Source organism: Panthera pardus, unplaced genomic scaffold (assembly GCF_024362965.1).
Source record: "Panthera pardus isolate Hobbes unplaced genomic scaffold, ASM2436296v1 HiC_scaffold_10, whole genome shotgun sequence".
In the NCBI taxonomy this organism is placed as follows: domain Eukaryota; kingdom Metazoa; phylum Chordata; class Mammalia; order Carnivora; family Felidae; genus Panthera; species Panthera pardus.
This window is the reverse complement of record NW_026526655.1, coordinates 103,559,919-103,575,568: the sequence shown is the minus strand read 5'-3', so window position 1 is coordinate 103,575,568 and position 15,650 is coordinate 103,559,919. Positions and strand designations below refer to the sequence as shown.

At 52.9% G+C, this 15,650-nt stretch overlaps 1 protein-coding gene across 1 annotated transcript in view; it reads right to left on the bottom strand.

Moving 5' to 3' along the window:
* GLI2 (GLI family zinc finger 2) overlaps positions 1–15,256 on the bottom strand; it is a 256,425-nt gene extending 241,169 nt beyond the window's left edge. Inside the window, exon 1 of the mRNA XM_019469380.2 lies at positions 14,834–15,256. The gene's annotated coding sequence lies outside the window, so the exon portion shown is untranslated. The remainder of the gene's footprint in view (positions 1–14,833) is intronic.
* Positions 15,257–15,650: the final 394 nt, after the last annotated feature.

The window sequence follows — 15,650 nt, the reverse complement described above, 5'->3', positions numbered from 1 at the left end:
ATCACTGGAATAGAGAAACTGTGATTGCAGGCACTGAACGACATACAGAAATTATGTATGGAGCCCAAAAGAACTGTAATACATGTTTAAATTATATAAAAATACAACTCTGCTATATTACAAACTAATCATTTTATAACTATTGTTCTTACTCTCTCAAAGCAAGGCCACCAATCTCGAGACTGCTCAGTTGACTTTTATTTCTTAGGAGAGGTGTCAGAGGACACTGGACAAATGCTATTTTCTCCCACTGAAAAAATCTCTCAGAATTCATTTATCAACAAACATTTCCTAAGCACAAATAAACAGAAAATTGCAAGACAATATTAATGAGTGTTACAAGCAAGGGAAACTCCAGGGACAAGTGGGAGTCTAGGTCTGAGGCAGGAAAGACTCCACAAAGGAGGTGACCCTTGAGTTATTGGCTTCATGGATAGGAGAGGAGAAATACACCAAGGGCCACCAGCAAAGACCTTTAAAATCCATTGACTAATGGGTGGATGATGAATGGTGGATAACAATGGATGAAGGAAAGACAGAGGATGAATTGAAGATGGATGGATGGATGGATGGATGGATGGATGGATGGATGGGTGAGGAAGGGAGGATGGACAGATGGATGGATGGATGATAGAGGGAGGATGGAGAGATGGATGGATGGATAGATGGATGGAGGGAGGATGGAAGGAGGATGGACGGATGGATGGATGGATGAACAGATGGATGGGTGGATGATGGAGGGAGGATGGAGAGATGGATGGATGGATGGACAGATGGATGGATGATGGAGGGAGGATGCAGAGATGGATGGATGGATAGATGGATGGATGGATGATGGAGGGAGGATGGACAGATGGATGGATGGATGGATGGATGGACAGATGGATGGGTGGATGATGGAGGGAGGATGGAGAGATGGATGGATGGAGAGATGGATGGATGGATGGATGATGGAGGGAGGATGGAGAGATGGATGGATGGATAGATGGATGGAGGGAGGATGGAAGGAGGATGGACAGACAGATGGATGGATGGATGGATGGATGAACGGATGGATGGGTGGATGATGGAGGGAGGATGGATGGATGGATGGATGGATGGACAGATGGATGGATGATGGAGGGAGGATGCAGAGATGGATGGATGGATGATGGAGGGAGGATGGACAGATGGGTGGATGAGCAAGGGAGGATGGAAAGATGGATGGATGAGGGGGAGGATGGATGGGTGATGGAAGGAGGATGGACAGATGGATGGATGGATGGATAACCATTGCTACCCTTAAATCACTGAAAGCGGTCCTGAGGATCATGGTGAAGAGTGTTCTAAGAACCAGATTCATCTTCTCTTTTTTTTTCCACCAGCCATGAGGGTCAGCAAGAGGTGACCCTGTAAGGGGAATTATCTTCAGGGAGTAGGTCAGGAAAAGGCAAAGCTCTTGCCTCCAAATGGGCAAAGGTTACCAGCATGAGAAGAGGTACGTGCATATTTGCTGGGAGTTCCCTCTTTTCCACTGCTGTGCCTAGCTTACCTGGGCAAAAAAACAAACAAACAAAAACCTGGAGAACTGAATCAGCCCAAACCTAAGAGGTGGAGAATCACTCTGCCACCCAAATATTCTAGCCCCCCAAAGAACCTGGGTTCCTGTGTGCTTATGTCCCATGACCTGAAGTTAACAACAAGGGCCATCCTTACTTATCATCACCAAGCCACCCCTTCAAAGCATCCCCAGGCTCTCCTAAAGAGCCCCTCTGCAGACTGCCAGAGCCCCTCCCCACTTCATCCTCCAAGTAACAGTGACCCCCTGCAGGTTCCAGAAACGCCACACATCATATGCCCGAGTCATTCTGCCTGGACTGCTGTTCCTTCCCCTGCCTCTCCATGGTAAAGTCCCCATCCCGGAGACCCAGCTTGGGCCCTCTCCTGGAAGAAGGCCTTCCTGGACTGCTTAGGCACAAGTGTTTGGTTAAACAAATGAACCACTGCCAAAAGCCCCCCCACCACCCACCCACCCAGGCTTTCCCACTATTCTGACCCAGGACTCTGCATCCCTGACTAGTAGCTGCCAGGAAGAGCCTGGTACAGAATACATTGTGAAGTGGGAAACTTCCCAGCCTGGGGCCGGGAAAACAGACACATCCAGTTTCTTCCAGACAGCAGGTGAGGGCAGTCCCTGCTCCTGGCAACCTTCCTCTGTAGCTGTCTTCGGAGGTCACACTGGCCAATTCATGACTTTCCTAAAGTAGCCCCCCTGCTAGGCATGGAAAGAACCAGGAGAAGATGCACATTTGAGAAATCTGCTGGGATTTCAGAGGCCAGCGGCTCTTAACCAAGTTAGCAAGGTGTGCGCTTACGGCCGCGAGCTTAATAAGCGTAAGGCACAGAACAGATGTTCCAGCAAGTGCTGGCTGATTGACTGATGGATTGCTCAAGGAATTCCTCTTGATGGCGACCGCCACACCGTTTTGAAATCCAAGGCGCAGAAAAGAAGGTTGAAGATTTCCAGCCTGGTGTGAGAATGAGATGTGAAAAGGCACCGCTGCCTGCTTTATGCTTTAGCAGGTGACGTCTATCCAGGGTTTCGCACTGGTAACATTTGGGGTTGGATAATTTGTTGCCAGGGCTGCCCTGTGCCTTACAAGATGTTAAGCATCTACTCGCTAGATGCCACTAACACACACACCACCACCACCCCCCAGTCTGTGACAACCAAAAATGTCTCCGGATATTGACAAATGACTCCTGGGGAACAAAGCGTCCTAGCTGAGAAAGAGTGCTGTGGCCCAGCTGTTCCCAGGGCAGCGCTCAGAAGCCAATTCCAGGAGAGTAACTCTCCCTCTGCTCAGGACTCTGCCTCCCAGTGGCCAGACTCAGTTTACCTATCTACAAAATGAGATCATAGTCTGCAAGTGACTTGCATGCTTCTAGCCATACAGAAGGCACCCAATGATGGCTTTACATTGATTTGTACACAGTTCTCCTGAAAACCTCAAGCCAGAATCTTCGATCTCTCCCCAAAAGCTAGGGAGATACCACTGGAAACCCAGTAAGACCTAATGAGGGCTTCATAGCTGTCCAAACACTTTGGCCAAGTTAGACCACTTTGCAGGATCTATTCTAATGTAACGTTCAGAATTTCAGGTAAACACGTACATACGAGGACATCTATTCCAGCATTTTCTATCATAACTAAAACTAGAAACAATCTATATGTCCAACCACATAAAGAGAGCAAAGTGAAAATATGACAGAGTCAGACAAAAGAACATCCTGTAGCCAACAAACCCTACATAACTAGAAGTTATTCATTAATAAACATGGGAAAATGTCCATGATAAAATGCTGAGTGAATCAAGAGTCACATAACTATATATAATGTAATTTCAATTTTGTCAGAAAATACAGAGCAAAAATATTTCACACTGGGAGGGCTCAGTCAGTTAAGCATCCGACTCTTGATTTCAGTTCAGGTCATGATCTCATAGGTTCGTGAGATCGAGCCCCACACAGGGCTCTGCGCTTACAGTGCAGAACCTGCTTGGGATTCTGTCTCTCTCCCTCTCTCTGCCCATCCCCCTCTCCTCTCTCTCTCTCTCCCAAAGTAAATAAATAAACTTAAAAAAAATAAATAAAAAACAATAGAAAGAGACTGGAAGGATATTTAACAAAATTTCCTCTTTATGATATTCCTTATTTCACAACTTTTTAAAAAGTATGCCTTAGTTTTAAGATCTTGTGAGGAAACTACTTTGTTGTTGTTGTTTCTAATAGTTTTCTATCAGAAGAGAAGGCTCCGCTTGAAACCTCAAGTGCTAAATCAAAGCCCACGCCTTGAATACAGAGAGCCCCTAGAGATGCAAAAAGGATCTTAAACCTAAATAAAGGGAAACTCAAGGAAACAGATACAGCAAAGGGACCCACAGGGCCTAGGCCACTGGGGAAACCTGAGGTCCCCACAGGGTGGGCTGGGCTGGGCTGGGCTGGGCAGTGGGTGAGACCCAGGCCTGTCCTGTGCGCTGCTCTGTCTGTCTGTCTGCCTGTCTGGACTACTGGCTGGGCCGCTTGGGTGCTCACTCAGGCAGCCAGCTCCGTGAGGCTTGGCTAGTAGATGCCTATGACCGGACACTGGTCTAGAAGCTTGGCTCTCACAGCTGAAATCAGCGAAAGCAGGAGCAGGACTCATACCACAGGTGGGTAGTAGGGGTACAGGGTGGGGAGGCTATCAGGACCCTCAAACTCGGCAAACCAAGGCTTCCAAGCCATCAGCCTTGTGCTGCCTCTGGCTTTTCTGCCTGCCACCGACTACCCATCCAAGGTGGGCTCCTTGAAGATGGAAGAGGATGGCAATGAAGAAGTACCACACTAGAGGGTGGGATCGCAGCCTTTCCTGGTAAAGCAGCTGGCCAGAGAGCGCCGGGGGCCCGAGGGGCCTGGGCCTGAAGGCTGGATCTGGAGAAGGATTCGGCACCCAGGTGGCGCGCCGCAGAGACCCGGAGGAGATGGGGACACCAGCAGTCCACGCCCCACTTCCCACAGGGCTCCCGGGGCCAGGGGAGCCATGAAGCGGTGTGCCCTCGCTCTGCCTCACAGTCTGCCCCCAGGAGTGTAGACCAAGCAGAGGAGCTGAGCAAATGTGGACAGAAAATAATACCGCACCTTCAGACCCGCCGAATGCCTCCAAAAGGCCTCCATCCAAACCAAGTGCACAAACAGACCAGCAGGAGTCCACAAGTCCCAAGTTGACACGTGTGAAAGTCTTCTTGTTTCCTGTTCTCTCGAAGTCCTTTGCCCAGGTGCACTTGAAGTATCAACATAAAGCTAACACGGTCTACACTGCAGGACACTACAAATCACAAAACCCCCGAAAGCTGGTGCAGGCCATCAGAGTCAGAGGCATGTATGTAAGAGCCCAAGTGTCCCAGGCCAGCAGGGATTTAGTGACAGGAAAGGCCAACATTCTCGGGACCTTGACCTTGAGCGAGGGCCATGCTGGGCTCCCACTCAGAGCCTCATTTACTACTAACACACACCAGCAAGGCAGGTCAGGACTCCCACTCTGAGTTGAGAAGCAAGGGCCAGAGAGACACCGTGCCTGTCCTGATGTTCAGCTGGCCCACACTCAGACTCCTTCCAGGCTTGTTTTGCCTTCTTACTCTGAAGAAGACTCAAGGCACAGTGAGACAGGACGTTCTTGAAATAGGCTGACGCCAGGGCCAGGGTACGGGCAGGGGGCACTGTGACGGGGGGTAGGATGCCAGGCAGCGTTGCGCACTAGGGCCGCAGGCTGACCTCACGGGTGGAGGACCATTCCACGGCCCATCCTCCCCTCAGGGCAGGCCCCTTCCACTGGCTCCCAGGCCTCAGGCCGTCACAGCGTGGGCAGGGCAGCTGACACTGGCTCCTCTCTGCACCCACGCTCCTGCCAGGCTATCTCTTTCCTCCCCTTCTTCGGAAACCATAAGAACACCCACAAGGTAGGCCCTTCAGCCGAACCTCAGTGTGAATGGAAATTGCAAAATGCCTGCTCAAGCCGTGAAACTGAACAGGCCCCAAAGTGGGTCCAACTTCTGGCCACTTCAGTCATGAGCACTGAGACAGCTGTCATGATGCACACGAGGTTACCTACACAGGATAAAAAACAAAAACAAAAACAAAAACAAAAAACAGGAGCCATCCTAGGGACCCTCAGGCCATAACTACACACTTGATAAGCTCACTACACTCTGGTTTCTCGTGGGGCCTGAAAGCTGCCTTTCACAGTGAAAAAACCTTTCACAGTCCCATGAAAGAGAGCCTCTGCCCTAAAGTCCACTTCTCAGAACAGCTCAATTCTTGGCCAGCTTGCCCCAACCTCCAGTCCAGCAATAGCTGGGCCAGGCAGCTAAGTCTTACCATCTGCTGGGACCCATCCTGGGTTGTCCATCAAGCCTTACAGATGCGAATGCTTACCCCTTTCTTATTGCAAAAGTCACAAAGGAACTGGGGAACATCACAGGAAGAAAACACTAATCTGCATCACCCCACCCTAAAGATCCTTGATAAAATGCAGATCTCAGAACGTCACTCCACAGGAATTCTGTCTCATTCAGTATGTACTTCCTGGGGCCTGAAAATCTGCATATTTAACAAACTGCCCACCTGAACCTGATTCAGGAGTCCCAAGAACTCCACTTCGAGATGCCTGAGGCCTTATTCTCAGATTTGCCTCTATAACTCATCTCCTGTTCTGACATCGTTCTCTTACACTATTTCTCTTTTTTGTGCTAAGTGCATCTTAGAAAAAGAAAAAAAAATCTAATTCTTATAGGGATCTGATAGTTAAGAGACTTACTGATATATATGTATTTCAGAATAAATACATATACACATACACGTCACACACCCCACATTCACACGTAACAGGAAGAGTAACTTAACACACTATATCAGGTAAGTGAGTAAACGAACTATATTATATGCACTTTCTATGGATGAAAACATCTGAATTACATTCAAACCGGAAAATTCCCGGCTGTGCAACCCTGGAGTCTGATTTCTCCTTTCCCTACACAAGCAAGGTAACACATGCACACACTCAGTCCGGGGACATCACAGACGTCCCCTCACCTTGATCTCAGCAGACAGTGAGGGCCGGCCCTAAATACGCTGTCACAGCCTGGACACATAATGTATCACCACAGTACAACCCACAGCTGTCTGCGGAAATGTCTGAGTGATGTGCCTTCAACCTGTCATCGGACCACAATGACCTCAATTTTTGGAGAAGTAAAGTCAAAAGTCTACCTTTATCTCCAGAGATCCAAGACATATTTATGTGTCAGCCTTCCTTCAACTTGTCCATAGCCTTCAAGAAAACTTGAAAAGGCCACCACAGGCCCTGTGCTGCCCCTGCCCCCAACACACACCAATGTCCCAAGTCCACCCCCATCCATGGTCATGACATGACCACATCCCAGAGGTGCCCGAGCACTACAGTGGGCTAGGGAGAGTGACTGGTGGGAAGGTGGGGCGTATTCCTTGAGCAGCATTGCATAACCTGCTCCCCGGAAGCCCAAGCAGTGGCGGGAGACCCCACGCTTTCTCCAAACTCGGGTCCTCCCACCCTGCCTGCTCTCTGATTCTTAGGGGTGGGTGGTGAGAGACGAGGTGCGGCGGCTCCCAAGGTTCTGAAGCCAAAGGATCTGAGGTCACCTTTGCCAAGGCCTGCCTTCCACACAGGCAAAAAGCAACCCGCACAGGGTCAGCCAGCTCTTGAATGACTGGTCTCCCTCTCCCCGAGGGTAACCTCAAGGGTTCCAGCTATTTTTCTTCATACGCGCTCATCCATCATGCTAACTCCCTTCCTCAACTCTTTCCAGAGGAAAACAGACTGAAAGACGAGGTATATAAGAAAGGGTTCCTAGCAGTTATGGGGGGAAGGGGGTGCCATCAGCAGTTCTCTTCCTCTGTCCAACTTTCTATACGGCTGCCACCTTTCTAGGCAGGTGTCAACGACTTGGTCTTACGATGGTCTTAACCAGTATAGAATTGTCAGATCACTGTACTGTGTGCACCTGAAACCAGTATAACATTGTATGTTCATGTAGATTTCAATAATAATTTTTTTTAAAAAACGGTCTTAACTAGCAAATGACAAAGACGGGGCAGGGGACATCAAAGGCCCTCACCCCTCTCCACCGGGCTCAGTCATATTCTTCCTTCAAGAGCAGTTCAAAACGGAAGCTCTTCGGTCCCAAAGCAAAACTAGTTCAATCCCCGGGGGTATGTTACCTTGATAGTCACGTTGGAATTATTTAAACGCATTCGTGTCCTCCCTCAGCTGAAACTTGGTAAGACTTCCATCCCCTTCTTTTTAAGCACCTGCTTGGTGAATTGTAGACTCTCAAAGAAAGACTCAACAAATTAAGAGCTATTTTCCGGCCATCAAGGTCTGCCTATACTGCAAATACTCAAATACTAATCTCCCCATCTCAGGTTTAAAAATATGGACTTGGTTTTTTTTTGTTTTTTGTTTGTTTTTTTTTGTTTTTAACTCTCAACATAATGAATGAGCTTAAATATTAGAAGTTGAAATTATTTAGTAAATCATTTCACCTGCAAAGCTTCTATTTGCATAACATTAATTCATGATGGCAGCTAAAACAAATTCATCACATTCTGTATATTAGAAGCTGATTTATGTAGGAATTGAAAAAAATCATGAGCTCAAAATTATGTTGACATGATGTACATGCTCAACGGAGAAAGATTTTTCTCTTTCCATCTTTTCCCTTTTTTTTTTTTTTTTAAATCATCTGAACAACTGAATTATGGTGAGGAGGAAAAGGATCTGAGCAGAGGAAGGAGGCGAAGGACTGGCATCTCAGAAAATGAATAATGCTACCGCCTCACGTGTGTGGCAGGCGCTTGGTGCGCATACACACACAGTCTCCGGTTATTAATGTCAAGTATGCCAAAGATACGCTGGAAAATCATTACCATTCATCGCCACTAACCGCCATTAAATTTCAATCAATTCAACTTAGCACAAGTGTACTTGAGCGGCCCTTACAGTTCCTTATAAATGTGGCTCAAAAGTCGGGCTGACTTATTGCATTGTCCACCGCACAAAGAAGCATTGCTAAGCATCTGCTTGGACCCGGGGACCGATGCTCTTTTAACATCCTCAGCATTCAAAGATCTTTCTTTTTCTGAGCTAAGAGGTCTTGAATCCCTACAGGTCAAGACGAATGGGGGTGGGGGTGGGGGAGGGGTGCGGACGATGCCGAGAGACCACCACTCTTTTCCAGCCTTTGGGGTGGGGACCGGGCAACAGGAGGCCTCCCTGGCTGTAGTCAGTCTCGCAGATGCCTTGCAGAAAAAGTTTCTGACGCCACCAAAAGTTTGGGAACATGTCTGCTGGCTCTGGTGAAATGCTCTCAACCCACTCTGCAAACTGAGCTGACTTCCAGCTCCCTTCCCCAGTAAGGGGGGATGGGGGGGGGGCGAGTCCATCGGGAGCGGGAGGGAGATTCAGCCTGGGCCCCAGCTTTGGGAAAAGGCGCCCTTCCCAGGTGCGGGGACAGCGGGCCCGCGCACTCCGGGGAGCTCGCCCGGCGACAAAGGCGGCGGTGGCGGCGCGGGCCCAGTGGGACCTGGCCCGCTGGCTTTCTTCCCGACTCGCCACGAGCACGGTCCGGCCTGCCGCCACTCGCCGGAGGCGGCCGGTGCGCCGGCTGGACAATGTGGCCATTGTTCGGGCGCCGCAAACCAGGCCGGCGGGCAGGTGGGAGGAAGGCGGCGCGGCCGGCGCGCGGGCACTCGGGGCACCGAACGTCCCCCGGCCGCAGGCACGGTCCTCACGGGCTGGGCACGCCGCCTCCCGGGCCAGCCCGCCTCGGGGCGGCAAGTGGAGGGGCGGGGACGGGGTGGGGGGAGGGGGAGATGGGAGGGGAAAGCAGAGAGAGAAGGGAAAAGATGGGAAGGGAGACAGGAGAGAAAAGAGAGGGAGAGAGAAACAAAGAGAGTTGGGAGAGGGAGAAAGGAGAGGGAAAAATAAAGCCGTGAAAGAGGAAATGGGGTAAGAGAGACATTAAAGGAGAGACAGAGGGGGCGGAGGAGGGAGTAAAAAGGAGGGGGGGAGAGGAAGACAGAAAGGAGACAAAGAGGAGAGGGAGAACGGGAGAAAGGAGAGGAGGGGAGGGAGAGACAGACAGACGTGCCATAGAAGTGTACCACAGGCTACCCGGGAAGCCTCTGCAAAGAGCAAGAGTTCACCCTATTTCGTAGAGAGAAGCGGTTCCAAACCCAGCGGAGTCAGCAAAGTGTAATCACACCAGGGGCTTTGCTTAATTACAGGTTTCCGAGCCGGGCTGGAGGAAGAGAGATACTTAACTGTGTCCCCGGGAAGGCCTAGGCGGGCTCTCAACTGGTTTGTAAGGTTGGGGAGTACAAATACCCATCTCCACCCGCTCCCTGCCCAAAGCCCCCTGAGCCAGGCATCCTGGAGGGGAGGCTGGGGTCTACGGCGTGATAGACTCGGGCTGACCGGAAAGAGCCATCCTGTGCGGGCTTTGAACGCTCAGTTGCGACCGGAGTCCCAGGCTCACCAGTGCCGGTCATCGGTGAGGCCACAGGCCTGGGGAGAGGCCCCGCCTCGGCCTGCAGCAGCGCTGTCCGCCCTCCTACCCGCCCCCCCCCCCCCACTCGCGGGAGGCCAGGGGCCCTCGGCCCAAGGGGGGAAATCAATCCCGTGCTAATGAATAAAAAGTCCCCTTTATTTCACTGCTGTTTTTGGTTCATTAAATTTTCCACAGATTTGCAGAGAAGAAAACATAATCAATAAACCCTGACAAAAGTGAACGTGTGAAAAAGGCCAGAGAATGGAAAAGCGAGATAAAAGTGATATCCGATCACAGATTTCAGCAGCAGATGACGAGCTGGGGGCTGCTGGAGAATCTCAATGGACCATCACCCTTTCGCGGCTTTCCTTCCCTTTGCTGAAACTCTTCATTCAAGACAATAGTAAATGCACTAAAACTTTTTTCTTATGCTAATGCATGAAACCGGGCACTCACAGTTAAAACACACTTCCCAGCAACCTGTTTTGTTTTTTTTTTTAGCAACACACATGCAAACACACAAAACCACATTAACTTATTCAATTTAAATGAAAATCTCAAAAATGGTTTAATAGGTACTCTTTGGTCACACCTTCAATGACTTATTTTCCCCCGTTTGCATGTTTTTTAAGAAACCAGGATCAGAACACAACCAGGATTACTGAGGATGCTTTTGTTGGTGAAGAAATTGGGAAAAATAAGACATTAAAAGCGAAGAAAGCATGCTGTTCTCATTGGTGCATTTTCTCAGGGTTTTAACCATCGTTCTGTAGGTGAAAGGTGCTTCTGTCACCCTCAGAATCTAAAAACAATGACCTATGATTTGTTTTTAAAAATCTTTTATATTCCACAGCAAACACCCAAATTAATTTTGGAGAAAAAGTAATATTGAGTCTGGTGTCGTGTGTTTATTCAAAAACCACAAAGCTGTTACTCTTTACCAAAGGACACTACCAAACACCAGTGTCCCCTTCCCTTTGGGTCTTTGAAACAAGCCTCAGGAAACAATTACAGGGTCGCTTTCCTCCCCGAGGTCTTTAGACTGCTGCATATTCTGGTAGTGCATATAGTCACCTATTCCGCCTCTGAATTTTCTGGAATCTGAGAATAGTTTCTCTCTTTGGCATTCTTCACGTGTTTCATTCGTCCCTGCCTCTGACACTTACTGAAAAGAAGAAAGGGGCGGTGTGGGGAGGGGGGGGACGGCTTCCCTGGGGTTCCCTTTCAAAGGACCCTGGCCCAGCGGGAACAGCTGTGGCCGTCCACAGCGACAGGGTCCACCTGGCCTGGCCATTGCTCCTGCACCAAGGACCGGGCTCTGGCACAGGTAGAAACCCCACCCCCACCCCCCAACACCAGGGCCTGAAGAAGGAAGACTGGTTTGCTCTACCTCTCTCAAGCCAGCGTCATGAGTGAGCGTCCTTCAGATGAACACAAGCCCTGATGAACACACACTTTCCCAAGAAAAAGCAAGCAGCCCTACCCGTAGTGTTCACAAGGATGTAGGGCTCCTTTCTGAGCGTTAACAAGCCCGCAGGGTGTGTAGGGGTCACACAGGCTTTCAGAGTGCACACGACAACCTCCTGGTCTCATTTAAAGGGAATTGCTGGCATCTGTGGGATGAAGTACCCCCCCCCCCCCCCCCGCCCCGGGGTGGCCGAGGGAGGCCCTGATGGGAGAAGGGTGTGTTTATTAGACAAATATCCAATTTTGCCTGCCTGCCTGCTGAATCTCCTGGCTTGCTAATCCAGCCCTATGGGCCGCACTGTGTACAGGGCACTTGTGGGAGTACAAAAAGCATGAAGTATTTGTGTATTTTTCAGTCGGCAGTGCAAACAAGCCAGCTACAGTACACAGCCTCCAAGACCCCCACGGCCAGGCAGTGAGCCGCTGACCGGCAGCCCTGTGGCCCCCTCTTCTGTCCAGGCAACTCAAAGGATCTCCTCTGTCCGATGCTCTCCCCACAAGGCCTGGAGCACCCCCGAGAAAGTGGAGTGGCACTCCAGAAGGGCCTCGCCTAATTCCACACACACTTCAAGGTGGGGCCCAGTCCAGAGTTCCCTCCAAGGCCACGGCCAGGGTCAGTGCGAGCTGTAGAGGTTCCCCCCACAGCCTTGGGAGGTTCTGCTGAAGGAGTCTGGACCCCGCAAACTCCCCCTCAAAACAATTCCCACGGAGGATAAAAACATCTCTAACGGTCCCACCCTGTTCCTCGGGAGCCTGGCCCGGCTTTGGGGGGCGGTGGTTCTCCCTCTCAGCCTCACCCGCTCGCTGACTTGGAAAACAGACTGCTCTCACTGGTCTCTCAGATGCCAGAGCAAGGGCCAGACAGTTCACCCGAGGGCGATCTCGTGGGCAGGTGGGCTCCTCACCTACCTGGGACTCTTCCTGCATCAGGGTAGATCCCCCTAGAACCACTAAATCACCTCCCAAAGTCGGCGGGTTTCTCAGAGCAGAAGGAAAATACAAAACCAAACTTCAGTAATACGAAACAGTAACTAACTTTGAAACTCTTAGACAAGTGACAACTTTCCTTGTGTCTGGGTTCGAATGGAATCTAAGTCAGGGAGAGAACATTTCCACAATTTCCAGTAACCCTCAGCCATGGGAGGGAGAAGCAGGCAAGTCTAGGAAAACGGAAGCAAGAAAGATGAAGGAAGGAGAGGAAAAGCGTGGCCAGAGGCCCACGGGAGGGAAGCCTGCAGGGCACACATCTGCAAGTTCTAGAGTCCACATTCTAGAACAGCCCCAGGGCAGACCAGAAGCTGGGAAAAGCCCAAACGAAGAAAGTCAAAATTAAAAGCAGCCAAGCGTGGCCAGGGTGCCCTCCCCTCCCCTGGGGAAGACCAGCCCAAGTAGCCACACAAAGAATTCCCTCGGGTGGGTGCAACTGCAAAGTCGCTCCCAGGCCCAGGGAGGCCTGCCCTCAGACACTAGGAAGCGGAGGGAAGGAAACTCCCAGCCAAGGTAAGGAAATGGGCGGGGAGGGGGCCCGGAGGTGAAGTGGCCAGAACAGATCTCATCAGGGGGACTTGCGACTAGCCTGCTCACTCCTCCGCTTTCCACCGCTGTATATTTTGGATTTCACAGTTTATTTACTTTACTTTTTGGCACTGGGCCCCCTGAGCATGCCAATACAATATTTGTTTAAACACTATTTTATGCCGCTTGCGAGGGAAACGTTTACTTTCAAATTCTCCAACATCCCCCAGAGCCTCGTCTGCAAACAGCATATGAGCGTTTTACAACTGCTCCCTTTATCTGAAGCTGTCGGGATTAAACCTTCACACGCCCGGCGAGGGCGGCGGGGCGGGGGCCCAGGACTCCGCCGCGGCCACCGGGCTGCAAAGCCCGCGCCAGAGGCCGTGCACCCAGCGGGATGCCCGGGTGGGAGGGCAGAGCGGCGCAGGAAACACCCCCCCCCCACCCCCCCAGGGCCCGGCACCGGACTTGGGAAGGGTGCGCTTTTCCAGCAGGGATCTACCCAGAGAGCCACATGAAAATTATACAAAAGGGAGGGGAGTTAAGGGAGGCATCCAGGCGGGGTTTGGGGGGCGGGGGAGAGGGGAGCGAAGCCCGCAAGCGCGTCCGCAGTCGGTCACCCAGGGTGAAGCGCGCGGGCTCCATCCAGAGCTCCTCGCGCTGTAAAAGTCGGGTTTCCTAGGAAATGACAGCAATTACTGCCGGGCTGAAAAGGCGCCGAGTAGGGTGGACTTTCAGCTCCCCGACGCGGCGGGCGCGCTCACACTCGCACACGCACACGCTCCCTTCCTCCTCCCCTCCCTACCCACCCTCCGCCCCCGTCCGGGAAAAACGCTCCCCTCTCTAAACCCTTAATAGGATTGGCGCCCAACTCTCTACGCGCCTCTCCCCATCCATCACACACAGATCAAGTTGCAGTAGTGGATTTTTCAAATTCCTCAGCAAATATACTTGTTGAGAGATTGGCCCTTCGGGGGTGGGGGGGGAAGACGATGAGTGGGGGCGGGGATGAAAGTGAGGGGTGGGGGGACCCGAGGACCGGGCCAGGGATTACGTGCGGATCCCTTCAAGAAGTCAAGCGGCTCTAGGGGCGGAGGGCAGGGGAGGAGGAGGAGTTGGCGGAGAGAAGCAAGGAGGGAGGCCGGAGAGGAGAGCCTGACCGAGGGGGAGGGGGGCGACAGGGCCCGAAGACCGGGAGGAAGGAGCGAGGAAGAAAGAAAGGCAGGGCTCCGCGACGGGTAGCGCGGAGAAGTGCAGTCAGAAGTTCCCAAGTGGCTGGCCGCAGCCCCTCCACACACCGCACACTCCCCTAAGTCACGCTCCCACCGTCCACCTCCCGGAGCTTCGCAGCATCCCAGCCTCCGGTGCTACCCACCACCTCCCGCACAAACAGCCCGCGTCTTAGACGCGGTGAAGACGGGTTGCGGGCCGGCCAGGCTGTGCACCGGGAGAGGACAGGCTCTTCCCCCAGGTAGGAAAGGGGATGCAAAATCGCCCACCGGCCACAAGTTCCTTGCCCTGGACCCCCCGCCCCCTTTTCGTCCCCGCCCGGCTTGGCCAGAGCCCGAAACGGCGCCGCCTCGCCAGCCCCCGGCCCCCCAAGCCCGGTGCCCCGATCCCTGTGCCGTGGCGAGGATACACGGCCGAAGGACCCTCCGAGACGGCGCAGCATCCCAGTCGCCCCGGGCTCGGACGGCGTAGGGGGCACTTCGCAACGAAAAGCAAGCAAAAGAAGGCCAATGCAACTTTACCGAGGGAGACAAAAGTTTGCCTCTAGCACGCAGGTGGCCTCTGGGGCGCCGGGCGGTGGCTTCGGGCCCCCATCCCAACTTGGCTGGCGCGGCGACCCGCCGCGGGCTGCCGTGTACCGGGGCTCAGTCCGGCCGGGGCGGGGCGGGGCGGGCCAGGCAGGGGAGGGGACCGAGAGGCGGGCGGGGGCCCAGCAGCCCCTACCGCCCGCGAGCCGGGAGCTCCCCTAGGCTCCCGCGCGCCGCGCGGCCCACGTTCCTTGCTTCAGCTCCTCCGGCTCCTCTGGCTCCCCCGGCGCCTCCTCGCCTTCCTGCGCGTCCGCCGCCGCCGCCGCCGCCGCCTCCCGCTCCTCCTCGAAGTCTCATTGATGGGAGTTTGAAAAAAAGTCCGCGGAGCCGTGCTGCCTCGGCTGGCGAGCTCCGGCACTCCTGCAATCCATCAGCGCCGCCCGGACGGCGCAGCGCCCCCGCGCGCACGGCTGCAGCACACCCGGGCGCCGCGCCCCCGCCCGCGCCGCGCGCCCCCGCCCCCGGGGGCACCCGGGGGACCCGGGGCCAGGGGAACCTGGGGGTGGGGGGAGGGGCGGCCGAGGATCCTCTTCCCCAGCACCGAGTCTCGAGAGAAAGCACACCGACGAACAAAGTTCGAGCAGGGAACGAAAGAACGCGCCAGTTTCCAACACTTTTTTTTTTTCTTTTTTTAAGGCGCCGGGGTTGGGGGGGGGGGGGGTCGCTAACTCAAGTCAGATGAGCTCCGGGGCTGAGGCGCAAGGACTGCTCTGTTTTCAATCTCTGAAATCACCCGCCCTCCCCACCGCCC